General features: G+C 42.3%; 1 long non-coding RNA gene across 1 annotated transcript; it reads right to left on the reverse strand.

Annotated features, from left to right (window-relative positions):
- Positions 1-3,534: 3,534 nt before the first annotated feature.
- LOC148160525 (uncharacterized) lies at positions 3,535-7,659 on the reverse strand. The gene is made up of 2 exons (XR_015765147.1): positions 6,871-7,659; positions 3,535-4,934 (listed from the first exon to the last, which is right to left on the reverse strand). It is a non-coding gene; the product is annotated as an uncharacterized LOC148160525 (long non-coding RNA).
- Between the last annotated feature and the right edge of the window lie 2,390 nt (positions 7,660-10,049).

Here is a 10,049-nt window from a genome sequence, read left to right on the forward strand (position 1 = left end):
GCTGGTGTTGTTCAAAGTGTTGAAAAAGTGACTCGTGAAAAACTAAAGAGGAGCATGTATTTCTAGAGAGGTGGTTGTAGTTACTGAGAAGTCCACAGTCCTCCCCTGTGGACCGTTGTTATTGGAACTACTTGCTTCTTAGGAGACAGTCTCAGTACAAGTTGTTCTGTGGATAATTCAAAGAAAGCAGGACATTGTTTCTGGGAACAAAAGCTGCTGCAGTTCAGCAGCCATTTAGTTTCAAATGCCTTTTCTTCTGATAAATCATTCAGTGGCTGCGTTTCTGTTACAAATGTGCACAAGCCTTTGGTGATATTCTGCGAATGTCGAGAAAACACAATTTCGCAATTGTGGTTTGTTTCAATGATCCACCAATAGTAACATCCGACTGTTGATCATGTGACTTGTGTGATGCAACAAAAAGTGTTTCTATTGCAGTTTTGCGAAACACATCTAACTCGATATGGTCTAAAAGCAGCCTCAGCTCAAAGAACGTTTTGATGAACCAACTAAGCAACAACCAAACCAGCCAGCAATCAAACCAACAACTAACCAACCAAGAAACAACTAAACCAACCAACCACTCTCCCATTCACCCATCCATCGTTCCAGTATAATTCTAGCCAACAGCATGATGCAACCACCACCAGTTAATACCGTAACTTTATTTTATTTTTTTTAAGTTTCAGCCGACTAATCCAAAATGTCAGCCTCAGATGAGCGGATGTTGGTTTTGACATGGTGGCCAATGTAGACCATGAGATGCTGGTTACCAGTGTCACTGTCCACATCAGCAGGATGTGAGAGGGTTCCCCCATGAGGAAAAGCCTAAATGTGAACATATTTGTACCTGTCCGTATGGGCAAACCAAATGTTTCTGGAAAACATGGTGAGAAGGACAGGAAGTGTGTTTTGGGGAGCCAAGGTGAGGCTTTTAAAACTGAAGTGTAAGAGCTATGAAGCATGGTGGTTGGAGTATTATGGTAGGGGTGTGTTTCACGACCATTACCGAAGGAAGAAACTTTACGATGACATCAGTAGTTTGATGGTGGGAACGTTGATTCTGTTGAAAGTTAAAAAAAAGAAGAAAATGCCCCAAACATCCAACAAACGTAGATTTGGCAAAGCCAGTTTAACATTAAGCTCCGTAAGTGGCAACAACCTTAATCTACTTAGAAAAGTACTGACCATGATTAAGAGCTGTGCCGTCAAATTTAAATGGCCTCATCCATTTATAAGAAAAATAGTCAAACCTTCAGCCAGGATTACCCCAGAACCTCGTTGATGGCCGTAAAAAGCATTTGGTTTCTCTGCAACTTGCAGGACACTTAAACACGAAGGTGTAGACATATCTGAGGTTGTATGTATAACCCTGTCTGTAACAGAGAAAAATCCCCAATAAATTCAGATTTGCTTCCCCGATTCTTGTTTTTTTTTTTTTTGTTGTTTTTTAATTCATATACGTTGGCTGGAAAATGAACGGGTCAAATAAATCTTTTAAAACCCCAAATTAATCTCATATTCATGTCAGTGACGAGGACATGCAAACCCCTGACCAGAACTGTACACAGATATCCTTTAAAGAGGCCACATTCTGGAAAGTCTTACCCTCAGTGTAGCTCAGAGTTTATGAGAAAGTGAAAAATGAACTTCAACTTGATTGGAGTTGATGTATTAACCAGCCTGGTGGGCTGCTCTATTACTCAGCACTTTTTCCTCTGAGTGTTGCAGTCTGCTGAGGTCCTGTCAGCTCCGTTTGTTGTGTGTGTGTGTGTGTGTGTGTGTTATGAAGAGGCAAAGTACCGCATTTCTTTATGAAATGTTTTTTTTTCTCTTTTTTCTACACAATAAAACGATTTTAGAAGCAGCAGTAGAGTGGAGACGTGCTAAACTCTCTTGTGGGAGACTTGCATCTCGATATAAACCTCTGAGATTTAGATTTCTAAAGCACATGCGGACATTGTCCGTCACGGTTTTCAGTGATTCCCTGACCCGCTCACACCAGAACTCTCGAGGGGACGAGAAGCTTCAGAAGGTTTATCTCACAGTGATTTGAGTAATGAACGCGTGCCGATTCGAGGAGCCGGAAAGCGGGAAGCGCGGGGCGATGCGAGGAGAGGAAGGAGAGGTGAGCGGAGCGGAACAATGAAATTAAACAAGCGAAGGAGATGGAGGAAGGAGCTTACTGACTGATGCATGGAGAACATCAGGGAGGAGTGACTGGAATCTGCACTGCAAAAAACACAAAATCTTGCCAAGTATTTTTTTTGGGTCTAGTTTCTGGTGAAAGAAGTATCTTAGTACGCTTGAAATAAAACCATATCGTTTTTAAACAACTAGGAGAAGAAAATTCTCCCAGAAACATGACGATTGAACCCTACATAAACCTATTTAGACAGTTTATCAGCAGAAACATGTTGAACTGGATTACCTACATTACTAACACTGTAACGACGAGCACAAAGAGATGACTGGATAAAGTTTGGAGACATAAGGAAGAACACTTGGAGCTAAGGAGGGCTAACCATGAGGAACCACTCTGGAGCTGAGCGCTTGGTAGGAACAGGTGTGAGGGAGGACACCTGTTTGGCTCCGCCCTCCTGTGGAGACCTGCAGCTCTGCAACAGCGAGGGAAACACCACCACACAAAAAAACACAACAACCCAGATTGTCATTTCTGTTTCTGGTTGTACTCTACCTGACAGGCAACGATTTAAACAAATATTCTACCTTCTGTGCAGTTTTCCGTATGTAGCTATGAGGAATGATAAAATAGTGTTTATTTTTTTAAGAATATCCCCCTTAGACCACCAGGAGCGAACAGGAAGTTGTCGAGCTCAGAGTGCTGTGAACTTCCAGTCGCTTTGTGATAATATCTGAAGAAAATGTTCTGCAAATTTCCAGACAACTCCCACTGAAATTCAGGAATATTTTAGGGAGAGTTGGAGCACAAAGTTTTTTTTGTTTTATTCCAAATATGCTTCATTCACTGAATCTGGTCTTGAGTGACATTGGTAGCAGCTCCCATTGTCTACAACTTATGAGTATAATACACTATTTCTTACATTTACTTTTTTTTTATCACTGCATTGAATTAGTTTAATAAAATCTTAATTTCAATGGCAAATGTAAAGGCTTTAAAAAGCTAATGAAACTCAAACAGCAAAAATAAAACATTAAAGTAAGTAGGAAGTTAATTGTTAAGTAAAAGAATCATTAATACAAATATAAGTGTAAGAATAATGTCAGGATCTCTGGTGTTTTGGGGTTCATAGTTTGGGTTTGTTGTCTGTTTGCCTTAGTTATTCTGATTTTTGATTAGATCAACCTTGTTTCTGTTGCACTCGTAGTTATTTTAATTACAAAATGTTATTTATTTCTTATGCTTAGTTTTTTGTCTCTGGATTTGTTCTCCCAGTTTCCCCCATTTATTTACTCTCCCTCACCCCCTTGTGCCGTTCTTTCTCTCTCTCTCTCTCTCTCTCTCTCTCCCTCTCTCTCCTCTGTCTACTTGTGTTCTGGTTATTCTGGAAGTTTTATTTTCTTTTACTAAAGAGTCCTCCTCCTCATCATCTTCTCACTATCTGTGCTTGTTTGCTAATGGGTCCTACACCGTGTACAAACCACAACAAATAAAATATAAAAAATGATCAAATTAAATAGTGAATTGAATAGAAATACCTGTAAAATCATTAAGCAAGGATAAAAAATGTTCAAGGATGAATGGATGTTCTAACATTTTGACTGATTACAGATAAAAAGCAGTGGATCCATATGTGCGTCGTAATCGCTGGATAATAAACAGCTAAAAGTTTAAATATAGAGCCTCAGATAGTGTTTATTGCTGCATTTCCATTACAAATTCACACAAAACTTTTGTTATTCCGCTAATGTCGAAAAAACACAATTTCACAAATCTGACGTTTCCATTAAATAAGAAACGCGATTAAAAGTTTATTCACGTGACAAGTCGTTAAGAAAACCTATAGTATCCTTCTCCTCCTACCACTTCCTGTCGTCTTCTGTGTCATTTTCGGCAGTAGTATCATCCGGCTGTTTATCACATGACTCGTGTGACGCAAAAAGAATCTTTCCACTGCAGTTTTGCAAACTAATGAAACAACGTCATCCTGGTGAAAAATGTTTTTTTTAAGCGAAAAGTTTTTCTTTCTTTTTTTTCCAAAATCTGTGTACAGTTAATGTTTCCATTAATCATAATTCTAGTTTGCACAATATAAACACAAATTATATGTAGATGGATTTCTATACATCTAATTACACTCAGATAGAGCAACTTCAGTCACTCTGTCCTGAACTGCTGCATTGTTCAATTTACAGCTTCTTTAATTCCACCAAGGGAACTAATGCTGCTCTATTAACCTTTATCAACATAAATCAGTTTTTTTTTAAGGATTTATTCGGGTTTTTTTATACCCTTATTCAATCATTCCTCATATCTGTTTCCTGCGGAGGCTGCCCCTGCCTCGCCCCCCTCCCTAAGACAATGGTGGGAGGATTGTTTTTGGCAGAGGAACACCGTAGATGTGTGACTCGAACTGCGCTGATCTGGGATGAGATCATGTTGCAGGCTGATGTGAAATTTCCTCTCAAAGACCGACTTTCCAAAGCTATAAAAACAATTAGAGGTGATTCCCAACATATCAAGATGCTTTATGCGTCGAAACCGACACTTAATACTCTCCAGGGCTCGCCGGCTGTGTGCGAGTGTCGGGGTGTATCTGAAGATGCTTCCAGCTATTTTTCTGGGATGTCTTTTGATGCGCGTGCAGCACCGCGGTGACCTCATCCTGGCTGTGAACCGCCCTCTGGGAATCCCCAAACTCTCGGTCCCTCCGATGTGTGTCGGTCCCTGCTGCAGTGCACGCCGCTCTGCCATAAACTGTGATGTAACGGCGTTGACCCGGACAAGCAACCTGGAAGGTGCAATAAGTAGAAAAGAAAAAAAAAATAAAAATCAGAAAGCTGGGATGCGGTGCCCCACGCTGAAGTTCAGACACATTTTACTGAGCAGGATTAAATCCATATTTTGGCGCTAAACTAGCTGAGTCCATAAACGTTTGCACAGCTGTGAGGCCTTCTTGTAATGTTTGGAGGTAATAAATGCCAGTTCAAATAAATACTTTTATTTGATCTCACAGGAGTCCATTTAACACTATATTAAGACCTCTTCTTCAACACACGCACGGACGCACGCACGCACGCACGCACACACACACACACACACAGACTCCTGCTGTGCCTTGTTCTCTTTGATCTGGTCCAGAATTTGTCGCAGATTACAGCGTTCACTGTGCTTTATTGGGATTTTGAGGGACAGACCAGCACAACGTAGAGAAGAACTATGAAATTATTATTTTTTGTTTTTCCTGCCTAGATTTTTATTTAGGGTAAAATAGTAAAGAGTCATGAGGTTCTGTCAAAAGAGTGGTGTAACCTGGGTTTGCCTCCTCTTTCTGTGTTTCATACAGAACCTGAACACTGAAAAATGTAGCAAACTCTACTTTTTTAAAATTGCCTAAAGTTAAAAAAAAAAAAAAAACTAGCATTTTTAAATGGAAAAGCAATTTTTTTTTTTTCAAAATAAATTTGAAAAATTTAGCAAATTTTACTTTGCAAAAATAACTTCAATTTTGGTCTGAACTTTGACTAGGCCATTCAAAGACATGAAAACATGAGAAGATTATGTTTCCACCAGCATATCTCAACACAGAGATCTTTTTTTAGGGTTTTGTGGATTGTTTGGAGAAATAAACTGATTTCGATAAACCGCTGAGAAACCACCTCGTCCTGTAGTGGCAAAACTCTTTACTGAAAAAGGAGAGTTTTGTTGAAATTATTTTTGAAATGTCAAATTGCACAATGGAAGCGCAGTGGTTTTGTTTTCTAAATGATCTCTTAAGCCTTTAAAGAACCTCTGGATCTGCACTGATGCACACAGAGATGACCTCCATTCAGTAATTACATGACTTTTCATAGAAATTGGTTGAAATTAGATTTTTGCTGAGCGGTATCAAAGTAAAGGACGAAATATTTGTATTTGTAAAAAATCTGCATGACCATGTAGCATTTTCCCTCCGTCCCACCACTATGAACCACGTTGTGTCACGCAAAAATCCCAGGAGCGAACCCTCCTGCAGCTTGTGGTCGTAGCGAGACAAAAAAAAAAAAAAAAAAGTCCAAACGTTCAAAGTGAATGAGGGTTAGGGTTTGGGAGGTTCTGTGCTGCTCTGGTCAGAACGTGTAAGGTCTGTGCAGCGAGCATCAGCATGGGAGAGAAAAACTCACATCTTCCTGCACATCACATCCTCTGACTCATGTCTGTTCAAGATCAACAGAGCCTGAGCGACTCTGCAGAGCGGACAGGAAGGGCTCCTTCCCCTCCGGTGGGAATGAGGTGGGTGTTTCAAACCTCCAAGGGTGTTGGAACTGTATGTGTGTCAAACATGTGTTTATTTTGTGCCGTTTGGATGCTGCGCAGGCAAAAAAAGAGAAGAAAAACAAAACAAAACAAAAAAAAAACGTCCCCACTTTGAAGTTCTGACACACAATCTGTTTTCCTCTGCACCTGCCCCCCTTCTTCCTCTCCGCCGGACCAAACCGCCACAGCTGCAGGACTTCATCTTACTTGATCCCTTCCCTTCTTGAGTGTGTTAGTGAAAAGATGCTCCACAAACACGCAAGATAAATATACTCGTACCTTTGGGGCCGAAGTAGGTCACTCACTCATGAACCGAATGACTCATGCAAGTTTTTTTTTTTTTTTTTTTTTTAAATGCCACGGCAGCTGTGGTTTAGGTTAGACTAAAATTCCAAAGTTTTGTTTTCTGCAAACCTCAGCGAGAAAACTACCTGCCGGCTCACGCAAAGACGCGCCGCTGGTTGGACTCCGGGGAGGGATTCCTCTTCTAGACAGGCGGAGCTGATCTGTTTGGATAACGCGACATTTCCACCGAGAAGTCCGACTGTAACCGCCGGGGGACGAACCGTGAAGACGTTTCTGACACATTTCCAAACGTATCTGGCAAACCGTCCGTGTGACCTCTTTCACATGGTTTCTGCTATGTCATCTATCGCACCACCTTCCAACCCACAACTCTAACTGTAACCGTCATGGTGGATAACCCCGTACAGGAAGCAGGTAGATGAAGAGCGAGATAAACTGTAATAGACGAACAAAACAAAAGCAAAACTAAAGTCGTAGTAGAGAAGTCAGGAGAGGGGGCGGGCGTGTAGGACGGGATTCTGCCGCTGAGCGAAGCGAGCTAAGTGGAGCACGGGGCCTTCTGGAGGTTTCGCATCGTGTCACACCTCAACCACAGACGTTCGGTGGATTTTAGTGGGATTTTATGCAGTGGACCCGAACACGTTTGAACAGACGTGTGGCACGCTTTGCTGTTAAACTCCTTTTGATCTGATCATTTTAAATACTTTCATAAACGTAAAATTGACGTTTTGAGCTTTCACGTCATGTTGTAATGTTATCCACTCATCAAAAACACACCCGGAGTGTTGCTTGGATTCTTTAAGAAATCTTTTAATCTCCCATGGCAACCATTTGGGGGGCGCCTAAACATTTGCTCCTCCTCTAAGCTGCAGTCTGCAGCCGACCCCCGCCTCACAGACCAGCCCCCTCCCCACAACTCCTCCACTCAGCTCCTTCAGACTAGCCTGCAGCAATTAGCAAACACCTGGTGGAAGTCATGAAGCGAGCTAAAAACGGTGTTAATGGATTCATGGAGGAATGTCGTTGTAAGAAGTCAGAGGCTCAGTTTCACACCGTTAAATTCAAAGTCAAACCTCTTCGTGTTTTGAATTAGATTTACGAACAACAAAAGTGCAGGAGTTCAATTCCTGACCTGTGAAGACGTCTCTAACCCAAGAAGGAGGATACTCTGGGACGGCTCTGCTCGGTTGACTGATATGAATAGTGATGTCACATAAAGTTATCATTTCCTCTCTGTCGTCTTGGAGAGAACTTCCTGAACCAAAATAATTCAGCTTAAACTTATTTCTTGCAACATGCTACATAGTCCAGACACCACAGACGGAAACCAGACTAATCTAAGCTCCATTGAATTTAGCTCTTCTTCGACAGAGATTCCTCTTTGACTTGAGAGACGAATGCGATTCCATCTCTTGCACATGGACCCTGGCAAACACACACAAACACACTTTTAAAGCGAACGTTCCAGATCTGCAATAATCGTATCACAACACAGTGCGCTGCCACTCGAATGTTGACATTCCACCATGGGATCCCTGGCTGAAAAGGATTCATCATCGCTGCTTCTTCCTAGTACCGGAGCCAAAAACATTTCAGCGCTCCGTTTTCAGGATGCGATGTGGGCAAACGTCTCGGCGCTGAAACATTCATCGAGAACCGCCCTGACAGTTCTCCCCACCCCATCACCACTGAGCTATGTGCTTCTTAATGATGCCTTTTGTCAGATATGTATAAGAAAAAAAAAGACTCTTGCTGTTGTCCTGTTTTAGTTTGTCGAAGCTTACTACTCAGGTTAGCAGAGATCTGTGGGAAGTGAGACTCAACGTTGCGCCGTTATTGGAGAAACTGCAGACAAATGAGTTTCTTATTCAGGTGTGTTTAAAACAAAAGACCTTTGAGGACAACTGATCCCTCCACAATGGCTGCTGTCTGTCAAACAGCTTCCTGCTGGTGCAATCAGATCCCGAAAGCTGCTAAACATCTCTCCTTCTACTGGTTTTGGTTTCTGTTATGCTGAAATGTTTTATTTCTCCTGAGTTCCTCATTCTGTTGTGTCAGCTCCTTCCTTGTTTCGACAGCCCTGCTTATCCTTTGATCGTGCCTGGTATCGCGACTGCACTCCAACTTCCTGTTGGTCATGAGGCTTCATGACATAATCTGTTGTCGAAGTTTCGCTAAGTTAAGATGAAAATGAAAAGTTCTCCAACACGCCTTCCGTTGCTATCAGGAAGCGAAGTCTTGTTTCAGAAACAAACAAGCAAAACAATTCCTCGTAAACCAGGAAAGACCAGCCCTGCCGAGACTGTCCATAAGGCAAGTAAATAATTCAAGCTGGAGAAATCCCACACGTTTTAAAACTCAAAGAGGCTTTGTGGAAGTAATGGAGGCGTGGAGTGGAACTCAGGAGGGTCAAAATAGACTGTGACACCCCGGAGGAAAACGATGGCGACCCACGTCCGTCTGAACGGCCCAGTTCTGATCTTTTCACCTCCTTTCCCCCAAAGTAAATTAGATCTGTGTCACTTCCTCATGTGGAGCCGATTCGGATTCGTATCCGACTGTTTTCAAAGCGTCTGCAGCCTGAGCGGTCATGTTGCGTTTTGGGCGACCTTTTTACGTCATCGACGTGAGACGTGCGTCGCGATTCTGCGCCGCAAGAGGGAAGACGTCGTCAGGACGTAAACAACGGTGGAGATTTATGATTCTAAAAGTTACGAAAGAAGTGAAGCGTATATCACAACCCCGGCACCCTGAGCTCTGACTGCACATCCAGACAAACTTGCAGCCAGAGCTCCACAGAAGTTGTGCTTCTGTTTTATTAGCTTCCCTCGTCTCGTTATGACGTTGTGGCGAATCCTGTCGGCTCCCACTGCCGAATAAACTTTAAGATCGGTCCATAAACGGCTCCCTGCGTTAACAATGCGCTGCTGTGTGGCGTCGATGTTCGTCTGACTGCCTGAAGCGTTCACACAGAATTAGTAGCATGAACGACGTAAAGACCTGCTGTGTGAACGTAGACAACGTTACCCCTAAATAAATGGGCCAGTAAAAAGGTAATCTTCCCTGGCATCTCAAAGGAATGACAGTGGGAGAGTTCTGCTTTTCTGCATCTTTTGGGAGCATCACGTTCTGGACGGGTCAGCAAGTTTTACAAAGTTCTGCTCATGAACCATCCATCTGATTCAGGTGGACATTTATACACCGACTTATAAACCGACATGTGACTTTATCTTCTAGTCAGTTTGAGTTCCGATCATAGTTTGGACCCACTTGATTTTGCTCCGAGGCATCAGAGCTCAATGCA

Source organism: Poecilia mexicana, unplaced genomic scaffold (assembly GCF_051168715.1).
Source record: "Poecilia mexicana isolate PSO_F unplaced genomic scaffold, ASM5116871v1 scaffold_2, whole genome shotgun sequence".
Classification (NCBI taxonomy): Eukaryota; Metazoa; Chordata; class Actinopteri; order Cyprinodontiformes; family Poeciliidae; genus Poecilia; species Poecilia mexicana.